At 41.1% G+C, this 21920-nt stretch overlaps 1 long non-coding RNA gene across 3 annotated transcripts in view; it reads right to left on the reverse strand.

Annotated features, from left to right (window-relative positions):
• The window catches only part of LOC143897453 (uncharacterized), a 29432-nt gene extending 7735 nt beyond the window's left edge, over nucleotides 1–21697 (reverse strand). Inside the window, exons 1-3 of one of the 3 annotated variants that reach the window (XR_013256926.1) lie at nucleotides 20063–21697; nucleotides 18454–19052; nucleotides 11348–11548 (exon numbers count right to left, since the gene is read on the reverse strand). This is a non-coding gene — a long non-coding RNA (uncharacterized LOC143897453). Of the gene's footprint in view, nucleotides 1–11347; nucleotides 11549–18453; nucleotides 19599–20062 lie in introns of those variants that run through there. The other 2 variants (XR_013256927.1, XR_013256925.1) reach the window with 2 other exon arrangements.
• Between the last annotated feature and the right edge of the window lie 223 nt (nucleotides 21698–21920).

Consider the following 21920-nt stretch of genomic DNA (forward strand, 5'->3'; position numbering starts at 1 on the left):
GAGTGATATCGTAGAAAGGAATGAGATCTACGTATCCACGTGCGCATGACGCGCTGATCGTCGATTCAAGCTGGCCAATATCAATCGGATGATTACCCCGACCCTCGTGAGTTATTTAAGTACATTCACGAATTCGTATCGGGCCGCAATTAGCGTGGTATACGCCGCAGAAACGACTTGTTGGGGTATTAATATCGACGACCTATAATACTCTCCGGGACAAGCGACCGATGGAAGATCACGGGCGCGCGCATTGCATAAGTTATGATCGCCGATCGATTTCTGCCTCGATAGAGACCGGTATTCTCGCGGAGTGCCGCGCACTTACCGAACGCTTTGAGAATAATTCGACTTGGAATACTCCGATAGCGCGTGCGATACGCGGCTTTGACGTTGACGGAGAATATTCCACGTGACACGGGGCAAAAAGCGTATATATATATATATATATACGCGCCGGAGGCTGTGCGCGAGGAATCATTTGCACCTGTGACTAATGGAACGGCCGTCGAAATTATCTTATCGTCATCGGACAAGTGCCATTAATAGACGCTTTCCTGTCGTACATCTCGCGGCACGAGATCGAACGGACGATACCGAGTTCTGGTCGGTGCTTTATTATTATAATGTTCCCACATATATCGCGCGGAATATTCCAAGCACGTTTTATCTTTTTCAACTAAAGTCGATTCGAATAAGCCGAGAGAACGGTGACGACTATAATGAAGAAAAAAGAAACTTGATATATTTCGTGAGAAACAGAAATTGTGTCAGGAAATAGACATTGGGAAGTTCTGGCAAATTGCGTTCGGTAAAAGGAGGAAAGCGAAACGTGTGATTTAATGGACGATTGAGAAAAGAGTTGGGATCGAAGGGATGAGATTCGGTCGCGCGGATGACACCTTGTGTGGAAAAATGGCACGACGCCGGCAAAAATAGACGCGGCCGGCATCAATTTACAAAAGGGTGACGCGTGTAACCGATTCCTTCGGACGGCGACTTATATACGTGTGGCGTAACTTCGACAACGTTTGAAGTTTCACTACGCTGTATAAATAGCACGCGACTTTTCATATATAGCCCCGCGCGCGCGTTATCCAATGTGTATCCGCTGGCGCTGACGTGGAAACCGGCAGGAAGCGTGCTGTGGCGATCGCCAGCTCCGTTCCGCGACGCGACGTGGAGAATCGCCTCGCGATCCCTGTGGAATTTTGTCTTATCAGGACTAATTAGGGAACAATTAACCCTTGATGCCTTGAATTTTGGTAATTTTTTAATACGACTTGTAATACACCCCATTCACTAATACAAGGTACAGTAACTCAGTCTAAACAATATTTTATGAAATATTAACGTTAAAAAATTTTCGTATGCGTAATTGTTTTAAAATTCTGCAAAATAAAGTTTATTTATGTGCTATAATTATGTATTATATAAATAGGAAAAATGGAATTTTATAATAGCATTACTATTATTTTATAATAGCATTATTATTATGGTCATAATGTGTACACGTTTTTGGATAATATCTATATCACAGAAACATTTAAATTTACTAATTTGCACCAAGTGCATTTTATGAATACAACACACAACTTCTTTGCACATAAGCATATGATTTATTTGTCATTGATATCGAAAAAAAAAAACATTTTAAACATTAATATTTCATGAACTATTGCGCATTAGACAGAGTACTGTGCTTTGTATCAGTGAATAAAGCGTACTGTTATACATATTAAAAATTTAGTAAAATTCAAAGGTTTAAGAGTTGTTTGTCCCCTTGTGAGTTTCTTATCTGTTACTTCAGTAAACAAAGAAGGACAATAATAGTCACCATTCCATCAATCGACTTCGCACTGAGAAAGAGGAAAGAGAAGAAAAGCTCTAACAATGAAGAATGTTATAGAAATTAACGAGATCGGCACTATAAAATAAATTGGACAAAGAAAATGACGGAAGAAAGTTTAATCGATCGTTGCTGCGTGAATGCTACATGGATATTGGATAGAAAAGAAAGCCATTGAGTTATTGATTATTCATATATAGCGCGCATTAGCCAATACACGGTTCATCCATCATATTGTTACTTCCGGACATCACCGATCCTTTCAATTTAAATAATTAATTCTATCCGTCTACACACGCGACGTTGATTGTCGTTATAGAGAATCGGCGGTATATATTAATTATAATTATATATTCTATTCACAATGCTTGTAAAATATCATCCGGCAAATATTATACTTTGTATCTTGGTCCTCCATTATAACTTCCGATCATCGCGCATTTTGCTTTCAAACGTTTTAAAACCGTACTGCCTCTTGAGAATTTTACAATAGCGAATAACGACGAAACGAGTCAAAAGTATTGATGTCACGGGGGTCAAGCGTCGATCTTGCGAGCGAGCGTGTATCAGATCCGTAACGGTCGTCAATGTAGTGACGCGCCTGAATTACGCCACCGGGTGAATTTCATAACTGCGTCGGGCGGAGGGAGGGTGCGGTGCGGTGCGGCGCGGCGAGGTAAGTGGGCGCGCGGGGGGGGGAGCGATGCATCCAGGGTGCACCGCACGAGCTTCCGGGTGGAAGAGAGAAACGCCGGACGTCGGGAACGTGGGCGTGGCGTGCGAGGGTGAAAGGCGTGGTTATGTGCGATCAATAAAACTACCCCCCGTCTCTCTCGCCTCGTCCCTCCGGACGACGCGCGGCATCGGCGATGCGGCTCGAAGTGAGAGCCGGCGGAGGGGTGCGGAGGGGGGCGCGACGTGCCTCCGAAAAGTGGGCTCGCTATATAGAGACGGAAGGAACAAGGGATGAGAGAGAGAGAGAGACAGAGAGAGAAAAGAAGAAGAGAGGGAACGGGCCCAAGGGGTCGTCTGAGGGTACGCGGTATCTCGGCAAACCGCGCATCGATCCCTCCGCGATCCTCCTCTCACCCTCGCGCGAGAGCAAGCGCGCCCGCGCGCCCCTCATCGAGCAGCCCTCGACCTCTCGCACAGAAAGTACCATGGCCTCTGGAATTACGCGGGAGACTTCATTCGTGGGCACGCAACGGTCACGCGACGGACCGTGGACGTAATAGACGAGGAATTTAACAGTCTGGGGAATTTGAGATCGGAGCAAAACGGGATCTGTTCCGTTGCGCACACATTCTTACGTCGTCAAAATTCACTATTTAAAACAGAAAGATCCAAATAAGCAAGGAATGTAATAATAGAAAATGCTGTTATTGATATAAATGTCAATTTCGAGGGAAACGACATATTTGCCGATGGGAAATTGGCTCCGAATTGTGTCCAATTTGCAGATAAAGCGTCCTAATCTTCTGGGCTTAAAATATTCCATACAATGATGACGTAATGAAGGAAAATAATGTTACAATAATACGAAACAATATTGCGTTCTATTAATTATATACTAATGATGTATAATACGAAATATACATATTAATAGGAGAAGTTGAGACACACGTTACCGGAGCCGCATCGGAGAAGGATTGCGTTTTGTAACGAGAATTGGATACGTGATATCTAAATGCATGCATATGCATATACGGCATTACTACCCGGTTTAGAAAGAAATAAATGGGAGAATTAATTTCCATGGCCGGCATGAGCCGCGGATTATATGAAATCTCGGTTCTCAATGACGACGTCACGCGAACCTCAGCTATTTAGTCTTTTCGCGATTTGTCTCGTTTACGATTGATTTACGACACGTTTGAAAATAGCGTCGACATCGATTCTTCTTTCCCACGGCCGTTTACGTCCTCCAACGTGGAGTGGAGTCGTAACGCGACGTTGCATTTCCACGGACCGCCGCGCGCCGGTCTCATTCGGGACGTAGTATATTAGTATCACGCGAGATTCGATTTAACTTTGTTACCTGATTCCGTTAATATCGACGATAATATACACGACTTACCCGTTAAATATTCCATTTTTTATTACGAAACACGAGCACGGAAATAGATTTCGAGCTGGAGCTTATACTTTGTCAAGATCTCGCTATATTCACACAATAAAAAATTTTGTGTATTTTTGTTAAAAAAATATCCTTTTTATTTATATACAGATATCTGTTGTACATAAAATTTTCGTTCACATATCATCAAACTTTTCTTTATTTTGTGTTAAATTATGGACATAATATTTGTGTCATAATTTGACATATTTACATTATGTTAAATTAACACGAAAATTTGAGTGGGCCGTTTGGGACTTGTGATTTATGTTATATTTAACACAAATTTTTTTTACTGTGCAATCATGAGATATCGTATACGTAATCTCTCAGGCCCATTCCGCAAATCTTTCGTTCGGGAAAAGTGGAGGCGAAGCTTGTCAAACAATCTATCTCTAAAATCTTCTTTTCCGTCGCACGAAGATATATACGTATAATTTCCGCTATTTAATACAAAATAGAGCGCGCATTTCGTGCGCAGACCGCGTGCGTCTAGTCAGTTTACACAAACGACCGACACACCAGCATAATTATACGTAAGGGCGTAGATTAACTTCCACGCATATAACGCACATAACGGTACGATGTAGAAAAAAAAAATTGAAAGTCGGAACAAAAAATACGAAAGCGGTGATTATTGGAAGAAGATATCGGATGCAATGAGACACGTTCGATTTTTTTTTCGCAAGATTGCGTGGATTTTGCAAGAATTCGAAACTCGAACGTCGTTGCGGTTCTCTTCCCCGCGGTCAGACGTCTCTCGCTTTTTTTTTAACGACGTAATCGGAAACCTCTCGCCAGGCGTGACCTCTGTGATCCTCGACGGTACGTCATAACAGTAAAAGTCTCGGAGTCTTAGTGTCCGCCTTCAAAACAGATCCTCGATGTGCATTCGGCTGAGTCTAAAGTACTTCCGGCTAGCAGTTTCGCTAGCCTTTTGATGCAACTTTCTATAATAATGCTCCTGACGAACGCCGCGTAAATTATTCCTCATCTCTGTCCGAACTGCCAAAAGTTCTACTGGATCAAAAAACATTTTTACGTCACGCGGAGCATACACGACTTTATTTGGAATCTCTGTATGTTTCATAAAATATTTTCAAGAGCTGCCGGGGTTACGAACAAGAATTCTTGCTGAACAAAAAAAGAACGATTTAAATTTAAAAATCGATACGAATATTCGATTATTCGGCATTTTGTTTCTTTATGACTATACGTTATGATATACCTCGACTACCTTCCATTTACGACGCTTTGTTCAACGCGCGTGCTCAGAAATCGAGTCTCTATATATAAGATTAAAATTAATGATTCATTTCGATGAGGCCGCTTTCTCCTACCGCGCCGTCAAGTTGGAGTACACCGCGCGGTTAATTAGCCGCGCGTGCTTTCAGCGTCGCGCGCGTGTTGGAGAAGAGAGCGAACAAACAAAGAGGTTCGCTATCGCGACGAGTTTGTGCGAATTATGCGGGAATCGACCCGGCGCGGCGGTACTCGCGGCGTTCACGAGTGACTAATGGCAAATCAACACCCCGAACTCGCCGTGACGCCCCCCGGTAATCTGATGATATATCGCGAAGCCGGAATTGTAACGGCGCCTTACCTGAGAGTCTGAGAGGCTAGGCGCTTTGCCGGAATGCACGCGGTACTTTAATGCGTTTGCAAATTGTGCGTCGAGTTCTCGCAGGAGTGAGCTCTCATGATTCCCTTTGTATAATGAATCTTGAATGCGATTGATAATCGCGGGAATATTACAATGTAAATTTAATCTAGTGATACTTTTGAACAATATTTTAACAAAGTGTAATATTTAATTGCGATATATGTATGATTTAAGTATGATATGTATGCAGTATGATATAATGAAATAAAATATGATTAAGTTTAAATAGTAATTAAGCAAAACAGCGTTGTTTGATTCCACGTACGCGAAAAGTATACTTTGCAACGTTTTCGTTATCATTAACAAGAAGCTTCATAAATATTTCTACGTGCATAGATTTGGGATATGAATCAAAGAGAATTACATCTACCTCAATACATCTCTCTCATCAAATAATATTACACGAGAGAATTTTCAGACACACGTTCCTGATATTACAAAGAATATTTATAAAGCGCGTTATCAGATCGTGCGTATTATATACTTTCAGCTGACTATTATTTCCTAAGGAATTTAAGGCCAATTTTTTCTTCGTCACTTTCTAATGCTCGACATTAAATGCAACACAGCCGGGAAAATTAACTTTCTATTAATATGTAGTCCACGTAAAATTAAATGGAAGAATTTCGATAAAAAGTTATTTATCCTGTTCTCCCGTTATATTATATAGAGAACTTCGTAACGATCGATGCCGCTTTTGGTAAGGCAGAAATTTTTATGTCTCACAAATTGTGTCAAGAATGATTTGTCAAAATCACCAGCCGCTTCTTAACACACGTCATTTGTTCTCTTTTCAAATAGGTACATCTGGTCCACTTAAGCTTCCACGTTGCGTCAGTGAGCCTCTCTTGAAAGAAGCTGTCAGAGCTGTCCTTACCCGCGATCACCTTCAAAGGAAGGTCGGATAAGTATATGTTGAAGGGAACGTTCACCGGAACAAATACCTATGTCGGTCCCGTAAATCACGCGATAGTGACGTCGTACCCGACGTTGACCCACCTGATCAACCTAGCTATGGTTGACCCGACAGAAGCCAGAGGACAAGGCCAATGGGCAAGCTTTAGCTTTAACAAAAATAATTATGCGCATACTAAGCCAAGTAAATTTCTGAATAACGTATCGTTGAACGTTGCTTTTTACTGTATTCTCGTGACTCTTCTTTGCATCAATCAACGCAATCCTAAATAAATTCCGAGATTGAAAATAATGTCGTTTTTTTTTTTTTTTAATAGATGCAGGAAATTGTGTTTTCAGTTCATTATCAGCAATAATAACAGATATTTGACTGGGTTAAAATTAGTTGTTAATTAATTAAGTTCGCGTTTACGAAAAAAAAAGATGAATAAACAGAAACTCAGAAATTGACAGTTTAATCGACTCCGGCATAAATAGAAGCTTTCTGGGCTCGATTGATCAAGTCAATTGCAATTTTCTGCAATGTATTGCACAGTTTGTTCCGATAACTGCGTATACCGACGCGCTTACATTCTTTATTTACAACATGCCCTCCGGGCCTTTGGGGAATCATATCCAAACACGACTTCTACATTTCGGCCCGCGGACGAATATCTTCCTTTTGTTGCCGTCTTTTCCAGGGGTCGGATCATCCCCGAGGAATAATGGCGATCACGCGAGTGGACTTGGTAATTTCCTCGCTCGTTCGATCCGCTCGCGCGTTTCTTATGTCTCTTTACAACTTTCCGTTCGCCGGGGAAAGAAATCGATCAGCGCGTACTGGATCGCGTTATATTCTTAAGCGAAATGTTTAGCATTGTTTTTTTTAAGGCCAGAGCTAATCGATCCCGCGGGCAGGCCACGGTCACCGCGATTTACATCGCGCATACTCTACGACTTATACAATCTCGACGATCACCTATATGCACCGGCCGTGTGTCTTCAGCGGTTAAATGACGCTCATGTCTGGGACGATATCGCGGCTATAAAGGCCAAGCGCTACAAAACGGCCGAATTAGCGCGAGCGCGAGTTTATAATCAGCAGATATCCTCCGTTGGCCGGAAAATTCATTATTATTATTATTATTATTATTATTATTATATGTCAATATGTTACACCAATATTCATTGCATGTTTTGCGTTTAGAAGAGAAATTTACGAGAACGTTTTGATTTTTAATTTTAGATTTTCGAAACCTGAGGAAAACTTGAATTTTTTAATCGGCGCATTTATGCATTTTTAAAAAGCGGAGTAATATTATTATAAATTATCTATTGGAAATTGGAAATTTAGTAGCGAATATTTGGAAGGACCTGTTATCAGTTCACTGAACTTTTTTAACGGCTTTTATTATAGCGAGGACGGACGTTGCACTTCTCTCTCCCGCTTTCCCCGGCTATTATCGACGCCCGGTTCGCCCGTGCCTCGTCGAGCGAATCCGCATGTTTGCGTGAGAAGCCGGTGTTTACATCGCCGACGGACGCACTTACGTAAACGCCATTAACCGGTCGGCCGGTGATTACGATATTTCGCGCGCGGGACCGAAGGAATAAGGCGCGGGGCGCGGCGCGGCGCGCGCGACGAGTTTTCTTTATTGGCGCCGGCGGAACGATGAGAGGCCGCCGAGGCCGGCATATATAATTGCGCCTGCCAATCGATTTTTCGTGTGCAACAATGCGATTTCAGGCCTCGTCGGACTTCGTAACGCGCCATTGGCAATTCGCCTATTTGCAATAGCGCCTGTGTACTCTTTTCCCCGGTCATTGTGCAAATCCTAAGGCACGGGCGACGCGCCGGGGAAAGTACGCGAGCGGGGTTTCGTGTTCGATCTAATAAGGGTAAAGGAAATAAATCTAAAACATTGAAATATTGGCATTATTTTAATCTCGATATTTATATACATCTTTTACGTAATGAATCACAATTAGGCTTCGTCTTCAACGATTCACGATTCTCCACGCGGAAAGAACGGTTTTGCTGGGTCATGTTCCAAAACTCACTCTGGGTAACTAAAATCTATAGTTTACGTCACGTACACTATAGCATTTTAGTTAACTAGAGTGAGTTTTGGAACATGATCCTGAAGTATCTAAAAACTTAGCTAGATGCAGATCTGAAAATAATTTTGTTGCACCATTAAAATAATTACGTAGAACACTCAAAATTATTGCTAAAATGTCCAAATTTTTTACAGCATTATATCATCATATACTTCAGCAATCTATATACTATATAATTATTTTGATGGTGCAACAAAATTATTTTCAAATCTGTATCTAGTTAAATTTTTATACTTCAGCAAAACCGTTTTTTCCGTGCATCATTATTTTAATACTTTAAATTTAGTTTCGCGCAAGAATTGATTTTGTCGGCTCTTCTCGTTACGAATATTATCAACGAGAGAACGCATCTAGATTTACGCGTAACGATCGCGCCGCGCCGGTTTATAATCCTCGCGCGCGAGTATTCGACGTTCAAAGCAGCGAGGAGAACGAGATAAGTGATAATTTCGCTAATTTTCGCGGATGAACGCGGATGGTGACGCGCGCGGATGAATGAGACCAGAGCGCGGAAACGCAACCGAGTAAAAGCGAGGCCGATCTCCGGAGATTTCAATTCGTGCGAGCGAGCCTCGTTCTTCTCCCCCCCCCCCCGATTATCCTCTCTGCCGTCTCCCGCTTCCTCTCTCGCTTTCAACGCTCATCATTCTAAGCCAGCCTTTCAATTTATGCAAATCATACTCGCTTCTAGCGGCGCGGCAATGACGAAATTACGAAGGAAGAACTCGCGGAGCAGCCTGAATAAAATAGCTGAATATCCACGGATTTGTAAAAAAAATAAAAAATAAATAAACCAGTAATTCTCAAAGATGAAAGAACAAAAACTTCGAAAGGACATAAAGGCAAATGTTTCAAAGTTCAAAAGTAACAAAATTCTAAAGCAAGCAAAAAATGAATATAAATCGTAAATGTCTGCATGCATGTATTAAATAATTCTTAAAAAATATATTTTGTATATAAAAGCGATTTCTGGCTCCATATTACATTTAATGTTAGAGCAACGTTATAAGCAGACAGACACTTCAAGTTGCAAATTACACGAAGGTCCGAATAATTCAGCGGCATTATTTGAATGGAGTTAAAATTGCGTCGTGTTGCTTTGGACTTGGTTTCGCCGGTATAATTCTTTTCTCATTTTAACGGGAGTGACCCGTAATCGAGGACGAATAAGGTTAATATGTACCTGCCACGACCAGAGCGCATCCCGCATCCCCTCCACGAGAAGGACAAAAATAAATTATTGTTCCGGCTCGCGTTCCCGCTTCGGGGGTGCCGGCGTTCCCCTTTGTTCCAGCCAGCCCCCCCTCGGGGCCTAACCGGCTTTCCACGGCGGCGCGCATCATACTCTCCTCCCGTCCTCGCGTACTCCGCAACGGCGTACCTAATATAATATTCCAGGCAATTACAGTGTTTGCGGATCAAACAGAGGGACTCGTTTCATCCCCCGTCTGCGAGGCGATGCCCACCCTTCCTACGGGTACGGGGACTGGTATCCCCTCTCGCGCCCCCCTTCTTTCGCCGTCGCGACGACGGCGGTGGTGGCGGCGCGGCGGCTTGAGAATCGCGCGGGTGGCGGCCGCCGGATATACGGGGAACGATTTTCTGTCTGGTACCTTTTTTAATGGGCACGGGAACGTTGACTGGCACACCGCGAGATTATTCTCCCGCCGGGGAGAGTTTTCACTTTAAAACCTATACGGATCTCTGAATTTCCACCTTTTAAAGACTTTACATCTGTCATTCTTCTGACTTTACGGTCTTCCGTACTTTCCACTGAAGCGATTAAATTTATGAACTTATCAATCCTTACAACTTTAGTTCTTGCGGCCCTCGGAGCAGAATAGCAAGGGACATTATGTTTTTCAGTTACGGTGACATCATCCAATAAATTGATAGAAGAAACTTATAAAATATCATAACTTTTCACTGCTTCCACTTAAATGCCTAACTTTATGTAAAATCGAGTTTAATGTGAAAGGTCGTGGAATATTATATGTAGATTAATTAATTTAAAAAGAGATAAGACTAATTTGAAGAAGATGCTATTTTTAAGATTACAATTATCTTAAAAGAATAGGCGGGAAAAGACTTTCGTAAGACTAAGGCTGCGGTCCGGCACTTAACACTACAAATGCTTCGAAACACTTTTCTTCTCCTTTCCTTCATGAAGAAAAAAGAAGAAAAAGAAGAAAGCTTCAAAGCATTTGTAGCTTCAAATGGACTACAGCCTAAATCATTTTACTGAACTGAGAAGCGCGTTTGAGACGAGTATGAGTAGTCAAACAGGAAAGTGAGATGTCGATTCCGAGAAAAAGAGAGAGAGAGAGAGAGAGAGAGAGAGAGAGAGAGAGAGAGAGAGGAAGGACACAGAGAAGAAGATTAACGGCCTTTTAAAGAAAGGGAAAGTGATGAGAGGCACGTTCCCGTTGGAAAGAGGATGAAGTTTAATGTCTCGCTCGCCATTCTCACGCATAATCGTGTACCGGCCTCGCTGTTTTTTTTCTTTCCGGCTCGGATACTCGGGTGCCCTCTTCTCTTTTCGTATTCATGGTAAGAACTCGCGGACTCGCGTTCCAGTTTTTAATCGCGCGCGCCTTTGCGGAAACGCGACCTGGACGAACGAGACCGGCGGACCTATTGCGCGATTTATATTCCTCTGTTGCGCCCACACTTGGCTCCGTCCGTCCGCTCGCGCGAGTCTTACCTCACTTCGGGTTCCCATAAGTGTTCCTCGTGTATGTCAGGTGCACGTCGTCTCTTGCGCATGTAGCTAGACACCCGCGATCGTCGCTGTTACATCTTCGGATGACTATATAGGAACGTCCGTTATCGTCATGGCGCCGATTATTCGCGAAAGGATGGAAGGAGTCGTCCTCTCTTTACGTTGGATTAATTTACGCGTTTGCTGAAATATTGCAACTTTTGCTTTAAATAACTCTCGCTTTTATATATCTCTGTTTTATTTTTAGAATTAATAAAAACGCAATTCTCCAAAATGAAAATAACGCCTCATGCTGGATCAATTTAACTTTTACCGAAACATCGAGATCTTTTTCTTTGAATAAATTTTGCTTTTATGTACTTATTTTAGGATCCATAGAAAAAAACGTGATTCTCCAACGTGAAAATAAGTAGACACACAACTCTCTTTTTAAGAGGTTTTCCTTTCCGTGTTTTTTTTTACGCGGTTTCTCAAACATTTTTGTAATCTCTTATGTATATGTATATATTAAATTCATTTTAATTTTTAATAATTAATTAATAAAAAGTTTTCAATCGGACACATATCCGTCCATATCATCACGTTGAAAAAGCGAGTAATATTCTAGACAGACTATACAATCGAATAAGTCATAGTGTGATATATATATAATAAAATAATTTTATTTATTAAATAAAATTTAAAGTTATATATATCAGCAGGCTCTGAAGTAAAACATAATCTCTCTCCATTTTTGCAATACATATTACAAGGTTTTTTTTATCACGTAGTTGGTCTACATTCGAGCACTTTTTACACGGTAAATACATATACCGAGTGAAAAAACCATGAAAAAGAAAAACTTTCCTGAATAGCACCATTTTTTACGCGTTTTTTTAAATTACGCGATTTCTTCTTCACGTAGAACGTATCTACTGCGTAAAAAGAGAGTTGGATGTACCTGATACAAGACACTATCGCGTCTCTTAAATTCACGTGACCTTCCGTGTAACATATTAAGAGCGAAAAATATTGCGTCAATTTGATATTCACGCGTTTGTCATTTCCAGATTGTGGCCGCGTCCGTCGAAATGTCACGTCTAATAACAAATCGTCTCTAACAGAGATTCAGCGTATGCGACGTTCCTTCGGGCGGTTCTTAAATCTCCTTGATCTTCCGTTTTGCGGCCTCGCCGTTCTTCTTCCCGACGGCAGGTGCCTGCCGTCGCGTGTCGCAACGCGAGCAAAGCAAACACTTTGCGACACGGTCGGATTTTACGAGCACGTGCATCGATCCTCCGGCGCCGAGCCGAGACCGGTATACGTGCTTGCAAGCCGTCCGTTTCGCGCGAGGACCTCCCGATGCTGAACGACGCGCTTCGCCCGCGCTCGCGCAAATCGCAACGAAGGTCCTCCCCGACCCGCAACGGAGTTGCGCAAATGTATGTGAAGTTAGCCCCGCACTTTTTGAATTTTTAGTTTTTTTTTATTGTGCCGTATTGTGCTACGTTTGTGCTGTATTGTGCCGCAAACCGCAACTCCGTAACCCAAAGCGTATTCGAGAAAATTAAAAAAAACAAAATTTTTGATAGCCCCGCATTTTTCGAATTTTCAGTTTTTTTTTATTGTGCCATATTGTGCTAGATTTGTGCTGACTTGTGCCGCAAACGAGAGATTGATAACTTTGATAACAATTAAGAAAAAAAATAAAAAAAAAATTATACTAGCCCCGCACTTTTATCGAAATAAACCCATTTTTTTTTGGTTGATAGATAATAATTTGTGCCACGTTGTGCCGTTGGAACTAACTCGATATCTCTTTTCGTTGGGACAGATAAAAAATATTAAATTTTTAAACAAAATAACAATTAATTACTTCAAAATTAATTACTTCGCATTTATCAAACTTCTGTAAACTGTGCTGAGTTTCGCTAGATGAGTACAACAAAGAAATGGCCAAAAATGCAAAGAAAGTTGCAGGGGTTGAAAATTATAGGCTAAGGGAGAGGGAGAAATAGGGGTGAGAAAAAAATTTTACAATTTAAAATTTTTTAAAATTGTGCCGGGTTGTGCTCGAAGAGTACAATAACTTTTTTTAATGACAAAATGTCCGCAAGTCGTTAGTTTTCGCAGCACATCCATCTAGAGAAAGCAATTTTTAGGAATTCCAATTTTTAAATCGCTATAACTTTTGAACCGTGACAGGAAATGAAATTTTGCGAATTGTGCTGAGTTGTGCTGGACGGGCACAACAAGAAAACGGCTAAAAAAGAATCGAAAGTAGCAGGGGTTGAAAATAATGAGCCAAAGGGGATGGGGGTGAGAAGAAAAATTCGCATTTTCAAATTTTTTAAAATTGTGCCGGATTGTGCTAGGCGAGTACAATGACTTTCGTTAATGACAAAATGTCCGCAAGTCTTTAGTTTTCGCAGCACAACCATCTAGGGAAAGCAGTTTTTAGGAATTCCAATTTTCAAATTGCTATAACTTTAGAACCGTGACAGGGAATGAAATTTTGCGACTTGTGCTGAATTGTGCTGGACGGGCACAACAAGAAAACGGCTAAAAAAGAATCGAAAGTAGCAGGGGTTGAAAATAATGAGCCAAAGGGGATGGGGGTGAAAAGAAAAATTCGCATTTTCAAATTTTTTAAAATTGTGCCGGATTGTGCTAGGCGAGTACAATGACTTTCGTTAATGACAAAATGTCCGCAAGTCTTTAGTTTTCGCAGCACAACGATCGGGAGAGCGCAGTTTTTAGGAATTCCAATTTTCAAATTGCTATAACTTTAGAACCGTGACAGGGAATGAAATTTTGCGACTTGTGCTGAATTGTGCTGGACGGGCACAACAAGAAAACGGCTAAAAAAAAATCGAAAGTAGCAGGGGTTGAAAATAATGAGCCAAAGAGGATGGGGGTGAGAAGAAAAATTCGCATTTTCAAATTTTTTAAAATTGTGCCGGATTGTGCTAGGCGAGTACAATGACTTTCGTTAATGACAAAATGTCCGCAAGTCATTAGTTTTCGCAGCACAACCATCTAGAGAAAGCAGTTTTTAGGAATTCCAATTTTCAAATTGCTATAACTTTAGAACCGTGACAGGGAATGAAATTTTGCGACTTGTGCTGAATTGTGCTGGACGGGCACAACAAGAAAACGGCTAAAAAAGAATCGAAAGTAGCAGGGGTTGAAAATAATGAGCCAAAGGGGATGGGGGTGAAAAGAAAAATTCGCATTTTCAAATTTTTTAAAATTGTGCCGGATTGTGCTAGGCGAGTACAATGACTTTCGTTAATGACAAAATGTCCGCAAGTCTTTAGTTTTCGCAGCACAACCATCTAGGGAAAGCAGTTTTTAGGAATTCCAATTTTCAAATTGCTATAACTTTAGAACCGTGACAGGGAATGAAATTTTGCGACTTGTGCTGAATTGTGCTGGACGGGCACAACAAGAAAACGGCTAAAAAAAAATCGAAAGTAGCAGGGGTTGAAAATAATGAGCCAAAGAGGATGGGGGTGAGAAGAAAAATTCGCATTTTCAAATTTTTTAAAATTGTGCCGGATTGTGCTAGGCGAGTACAATGACTTTCGTTAATGACAAAATGTCCGCAAGTCATTAGTTTTCGCAGCACAACCATCTAGAGAAAGCAGTTTTTAGGAATTCCAATTTTTAAATTGCTATAACTTTAGAACCGTGACAGGGAATGAAATTTTGCGACTTGTGCCGAATTGTGCTGGACGGGCACAACAAGAAAACGGCTAAAAAAGAATCGAAAGTAGCAGGGGTTGAAAATAATGAGCCAAAGGGGATGGGTTTGAGAAGAAAAATTCGCATTTTCAATTTTTTTAAAATTGTGCCGGATTGTGCTAGGCGAGTACAATGACTTTCGTCAATGACAAAATGTCGACAGGTCACATTTTATGGATTTTACAATACAACTGTTACAATACAACTAGAAACTTGGGTTTTAGTTGTAGAAAAATTCTAAACCCCATGCTACTTTCGATTCTTTTTTAGCCGTTTTCTTGTTGTGCCCGTCCAGCACAATTCAGCACAAGTCGCAAAATTTCATTTCCTGTCACGGTTCTAAAATTATAGCAATTTGAAAATTGGAATTCCTAAAAACTGCTTTCTCTAGATGGTTGTGCTGCGAAAACTAATGACTGGCGGACATTTTGTCATTAACAAAAGTCATTGTACTCGCCTAGCACAATCCGGCACAATTTTAAAAAAATTGAAAATGCGAATTTTTCTTCTCACCCCCATCCCCTTTGGCTCATTATTTTCAACCCCTGCTACTTTCGATTCTTTTTTAGCCGTTTTCTTGTTGTGCCCGTCCAGCACAACTCAGCACAAGTCGCAAAATTTCATTCCCTGTCACGGTTCTAAAGTTATAGCAATTTGAAAATTGGAATTCCTAAAAACTGCTTTCCCTAGATGGTTGTGCTGCGAAAACTAACGACTTGCGGACATTTTGTTATTAACGAAAGTCATTGTACTCGCCTAGCACAATCCGGCACAATTTTAAAAAATTTGAAAATGCGAATTTTTCTTCTCACCCCCATCCCCTTTGGCTCATTATTTTCAACCCCTGCTACTTTCGATTCTTTTTTAGCCGTTTTCTTGTTGTGCCCGTCCAGCACAACTCAGCACAAGTCGCAAAATTTCATTCCCTGTCACGGTTCTAAAGTTATAGCAATTTGAAAATTGGAATTCCTAAAAACTGCTTTCTCTAGATGGTTGTGCTGCGAAAACTAACGACTTGCGGACATTTTGTTATTAACGAAAGTCATTGTACTCGCCTAGCACAATCCGGCACAATTTTAAAAAATTTGAAAATGCGAATTTTTCTTCTCACCCCCATCCCCTTTGGCTCATTATTTTCAACCCCTGCTACTTTCGATTCTTTTTTAGCCGTTTTCTTGTTGTGCCCGTCCAGCACAATTCAGCACAAGTCGCAAAATTTCATTCCCTGTCACGGTTCTAAAGTTATAGCAATTTGAAAATTGGAATTCCTAAAAACTGCTTTCTCTAGATGGTTGTGCTGCGAAAACTAACGACTTGCGGACATTTTGTTATTAACGAAAGTCATTGTACTCGCCTAGCACAATCCGGCACAATTTTAAAAAATTTGAAAATGCGAATTTTTCTTCTCACCCCCATCCCCTTTGGCTCATTATTTTCAACCCCTGCTACTTTCGATTCTTTTTTAGCCGTTTTCTTGTTGTGCCCGTCCAGCACAATTCAGCACAAGTCGCAAAATTTCATTCCCTGTCACGGTTCTAAAGTTATAGCAATTTGAAAATTGGAATTCCTAAAAACTGCTTTCTCTAGATGGTTGTGCTGCGAAAACTAACGACTTGCGGACATTTTGTTATTAACGAAAGTCATTGTACTCGCCTAGCACAATCCGGCACAATTTTAAAAAATTTGAAAATGCGAATTTTTCTTCTCACCCCCATCCCCTTTGGCTCATTATTTTCAACCCCTGCTACTTTCGATTCTTTTTTAGCCGTTTTCTTGTTGTGCCCGTCCAGCACAACTCAGCACAATTCGCAAAATTTCATTTCCTGTCACGGTTCAAAAGTTATAGCGATTTAAAAATTGGAATTCCTAAAAATTGCTTTCTCTAGATGGTTGTGCTGCGAAAACTAACGACTTGCGGACATTTTGTCATTAAAAAAAGTTATTGTACTCTTCGAGCACAACCCGGCACAATTTTAAAAAATTTTAAATTGTAAAATTTTTTTCTCACCCCTACTTCTCCCTCTCCCTTAGCCCATAATTTTCAACCCCTGCAACTTTCTTTGCATTTTTGGCCATTTCTTTGTTGTACTCATCTAGCGAAACTCAGCACAGTTTACAGAAGTTTGATAAATGCGAAGTAATTAATTTTGAAGTAATTAATTGTTATTTTGTTTAAAAATTTAATATTTTTTATCTGCCCCAACGAAAAGAGATATCGAGTTAGTTCCAACGGCACAACGTGGCACAAATTATTATCTATCAACCAAAAAAAAATGGGTTTATTTCGATAAAAGTGCGGGGCTAGTATAATTTTTTTTTTATTTTTTTTCTTAATTGTTATCGAAGTTATCAATCTCTCGTTTGCGGCACAAGTCAGCACAAATCTAGCACAATACGGCACAATAAAAAAAAACTGAAAATTCGAAAAATGCGGGGCTATCAAAAATTTTGTTTTTTTTAATTTTCTCGAATACGCTTTGGGTTACGGAGTTGCGGTTTGCGGCACAATACAGCACAAACGTAGCACAATACGGCACAATAAAAAAAAACTAAAAATTCAAAAAGTGCGGGGCTAACTTCACATACATGTTGCGCAACTCATTTTTAATTAAGCCGGTTCTACAATACGTTGCAAACGATATAGCAACTGTTAGTTGAAAAGTGTTATTTCCACGTCGCGCTTGTCAATTGCGGTTGTCAAAAGAGAGTTGGCGAACTTTTGAACTTTTTTGCCGACAGTAACTGTGGCAATCGGCAATCAAAATTAACATTTTTCAACTTAGCAACTTGCCATCGTTTGCGACTTATCGTAGAACCGGCGTTAAACAGCAGCCGAGAGCCCAGCCGTGTCTAACGGGCAATCCGCCTCTAACGAGCTGAATCACGGAGATTAAACGTTCTTCATGCGCCACGATGATGTATGACTTTCGTTGCGCGTTCGTACGGCAGAGAAATATAAATTTCGCTCGACTCCGCCAACAAAGTTGAATCTGCGAGAACCGCGACGGCCTCGGAAACTTTGTATTAGAAAATATCATTTGTTTTATTCCTCGTATATACAGAGCGCACCCCGTGTCATTTTCTAGTGAAACTTATTGTTAGCGTCGATCGCGTTATCTTCTCAGCAAACACTCTGTGATCGAACGCTCCTTCTCCTTCAACCTCGTCTTACGCGTAAAAAGATTTATTATAAATTTTCTGGCAAACTTCGTTCTCGAAAATCCCATTTTTAAGCTCGAAGATGAAAAATCCGCTCGCCACGGACCGCGCGTTTTCTTTCTCTCTTCTAAATGTGCCAACGTGTCGCCCCCTCGACAGGGGGGGGGGGAGGTATTATGAACCGGGGAACGGGGAACACTTACAGAGAGACGCCGCTTGCACAATACGTGGCCGTTATGCCGCGCACGCGGTTGCTGAAATCCGGCAGGATTTTATTTCCTGCGACTCTTTTGTCTCTCTAACGAGATTTTGCGAGAGATTTGGCGCGCCCGGCCGCCCCCCGTCGCCGCGCCGCGCGCCGGCCCAGCAGCCTGTGAATTCGATCGTACGGAACCGAATTACACGGGCCGTTCGCTTGATATTCCGCGCGTCGACTCTTCCTCATCGGATACTTTCTTTCTCCTCCCCGCGGGCCGCAAGTCGCAACCACCTCGCGCGCGTTCTCTCCTCCTCTTCCTTCTTTTCCTCATTCGCCGCCGAGCTCCGCGACCTGGAACGTGCCGCGTCCCGTGCGCACGTACACGCATTTTCGTAATTACGAACAAGCGCGTCCGGGAGACGCGAGTCTCTCTTTATGCCGCCGCGGAATTTCTACCTGCATGGTAGACGCGTATATGTACGTTACCCGAGAAGAGATTCTCCGTGTCTGCAGCTTGATATTGTATTTGAATATTCTGACATCTCTCTCTTTGTGCGCATCCATATATTTCCATATCTCTCTCACATCTCCTCCTTCGCATCTCTGCATATATCAATATAGATCATCAATACGATATAATAATTTCAATACCTATATCTACATAATATAATCATTTCCATATTTCTGCGAAATCATATTAAAATGTATGTTTTCGGATGGAGATGTGCGAACATTTCGAATTTAAATTTCTATGGTATTCATAGTCGGATCTTATTTCAAGACCGTCTTAAGTATAAATGTCTTAAGGCATTAATACGGCTCTGTGATTGGCTTAAGACATCTTAAGATAGTACTTAAGACGGTCTTAAATATAAGAATCGACTATGAATATCGGCCTATGATTCGAAAATTTCGAATCTAGATGGTTCGAATACGAATTATATACATTGTCAATTTTATAAAATCATATTTCCCGTTAATAAGCAAATACGATCATGTTAATAGAGGTGCATTCAGTATCTATCTTAACCGCTCACTGAGCGGATAAGTAGCAGTCAAAAAGTTTATTTCTAATTTTTGACATGTATATACTGAAACTCTATCAATTATAAGTAAAAGTTTGAGTATGCATAAAAAATAGTAAGCTATGAGTATTGATATCTAATAAAATAAACTATATTTATTATTTTTTTTTTTACTTTAATTTCTAAGTATGTAATTAAATAATGTTACTGGATATTATAAGAGTATTTTAATAATTTATCTAAGATTTTTTGCCTAATTGTTTCAGTTACTGCGGCATTAAATAAAGTATATTTTATTAATTTTATATTAAATATTAAAATGTGTTTATTTGCTTTTTAAAAAGAATTTATATTATATTTATTATATATCAAGATTATTTTTCCACATTAAAATATTATCTTATTGTCTACGTGTTAAAATTCAATCCAATAATAATTATATTGTTAATTAAAAACTATATTTCAATGATTCGATTCGCTTCAATTCGAATTCGAAAGAGCAAATAAAATTCGATTATTCAACATCAAAAATCCTTGATTCGCACATCTCCTTAATGCGCGACTCAGGCAATATTAGAATACATATACATAATGCAATAACGGCGACCCACTAATATCGTTCGACTCATTCGCGAACTCCTCGTTTTATCTCTCGTTCTTTCTCCGCGCCAGGATCGCGCGCGCGCGCGGAGGCGTTTACGCAACTTTGGACGTGACTCGTCACGTATTCACGTACGCGCTGCGTAATTACGCGTCGCCTATATATATAAGACGTTGCGAGGAAGTTCGCTAACTTACAACACGGCGTTTCCAAGCTACCTAAACAGCCGCTCGTTAAAAATACAATAATGACTTGGGTAACGCGCATGAAGATCTCAACACCGCAAAATTATAGTAATTGATAAATGACCTGTGCTCTTTCAACGGTATAAAAAGCTGATATCTACACGCTCGCGATCGTATGATATACAAGTATCTTTTTTGTCTATTTGTATCACCTTGTAAAAGGCAGAAGCGTTATAATTAGAGCCGCGAGACAGCAAGGACTAATTCATTAGCGCGACGCGATGAACGCGATAAATCGTAGAGAGCCATTAGAGCTTGAATAAAATAACAGCTTTCATCGTCATATGAAAGCGTTATCTGAATGTCAGCGATGTCAGCGTTATCTAAACAAAGTGCGAATACTTTACGTTAATTAGCCGCCGGCTTCGTCGCGTCGTCGACCGTTTTACCTCGCGATTCATTTCCTTTGAACAATAGTGCGCGCGAACTGTATGTACGTGGCCTCAATGGTTCATCAGGGACCATCTCGATATTGCGACGTATACGCGCGAGTCGCGTTTGTTCTTTCTCCGATTTCGAAATTCAGCGAGAATTGCGCAAGCCACGATGAATTTTCGCTACAAAATAATGCAAATCTGCGTAACACTTTTTTATTCGTACCGCAGGAACGTTGACAATAAAATATTTGCGTATTTTTTTGAAATTATATTCAGCACATCGAACGATACGAGTGCGCTTTTCTTTTTATTTCAAATTAACTCTTTATACTAGCCATTACACAGTTATAAAGCAAGTATGTGAGATGTACCATATTGCTAAATGTTAAAGAAGATATCTCACAATACGCTTATTATAATAAAACGCCGAAGAGATGGCTGCTTACACGACGGGATTCAATTTATTTTTCAATGCAATTTATGTTACGCAACAGCGGCGGAATGTTAAATATCGGTTAAGCCATCCGAGCTGTCACGGACCGCGGCATCTTACAATGTCCTGTCTGTCCTGCACGGTATACGCGTGTGTCCTGTCCTGTCGCCGTTCTCACGCCGCGGAAGAAACGAGACCTCGAGTCGCGAGGCGAGTCGTGACCGCCGATCCCTAGTCGTTCCAATTCGGAAAAGCGGAGCTGTCAGATAAACCGCGCGCGTCTCTCTCTCTCTCTCTCTCTCTCTCTCTCTCTCTCTCTCTCTCTCTCTCTCTCTCTCTCTCTCTCTCTCTCTCTCTCTCTCTCTCTCGAGGACCATTAACAGGACGATCAGCTGCGGGTCGTTCATTTCAGCATTTGTCCGTCGATGGATATATATACCTACGGCTTGAGCCGCAGAATTGAAGTCGCGGCCGTGCGAAAGTCGACGACGGTGACGGGAAAAACAATGACGGGTCCTCTCACGCGGTTACAACGCGAATACAAACGCGAGCGTTGTCCTCTCTCTCTCTCTCTCTCTCTCTCTCTTCTCTCTCTCTTCTCTCTCTCTCTCTCTCTCTCTCTCTCTCTCTCTCTTTCTCTCTCTTCCTCCTCTCTCTCTCTCGATCTCTCTCTCTCTCTCTCTCTCTCTCTCTCTCTCTCTCTCTCTCTCGTATATACGAACTTGCCCGTGTAAATGTTGTCCCGCTGCTGGGTCAACAGCTGGACTGGCTGATCGATATCTATTCCGGT

Source organism: Temnothorax americanus, unplaced genomic scaffold (genome assembly GCF_048541705.1).
Source record: "Temnothorax americanus isolate GAGA-0224 unplaced genomic scaffold, ASM4854170v1 Scaffold20, whole genome shotgun sequence".
NCBI classification, from domain to species: Eukaryota; Metazoa; Arthropoda; class Insecta; order Hymenoptera; family Formicidae; genus Temnothorax; species Temnothorax americanus.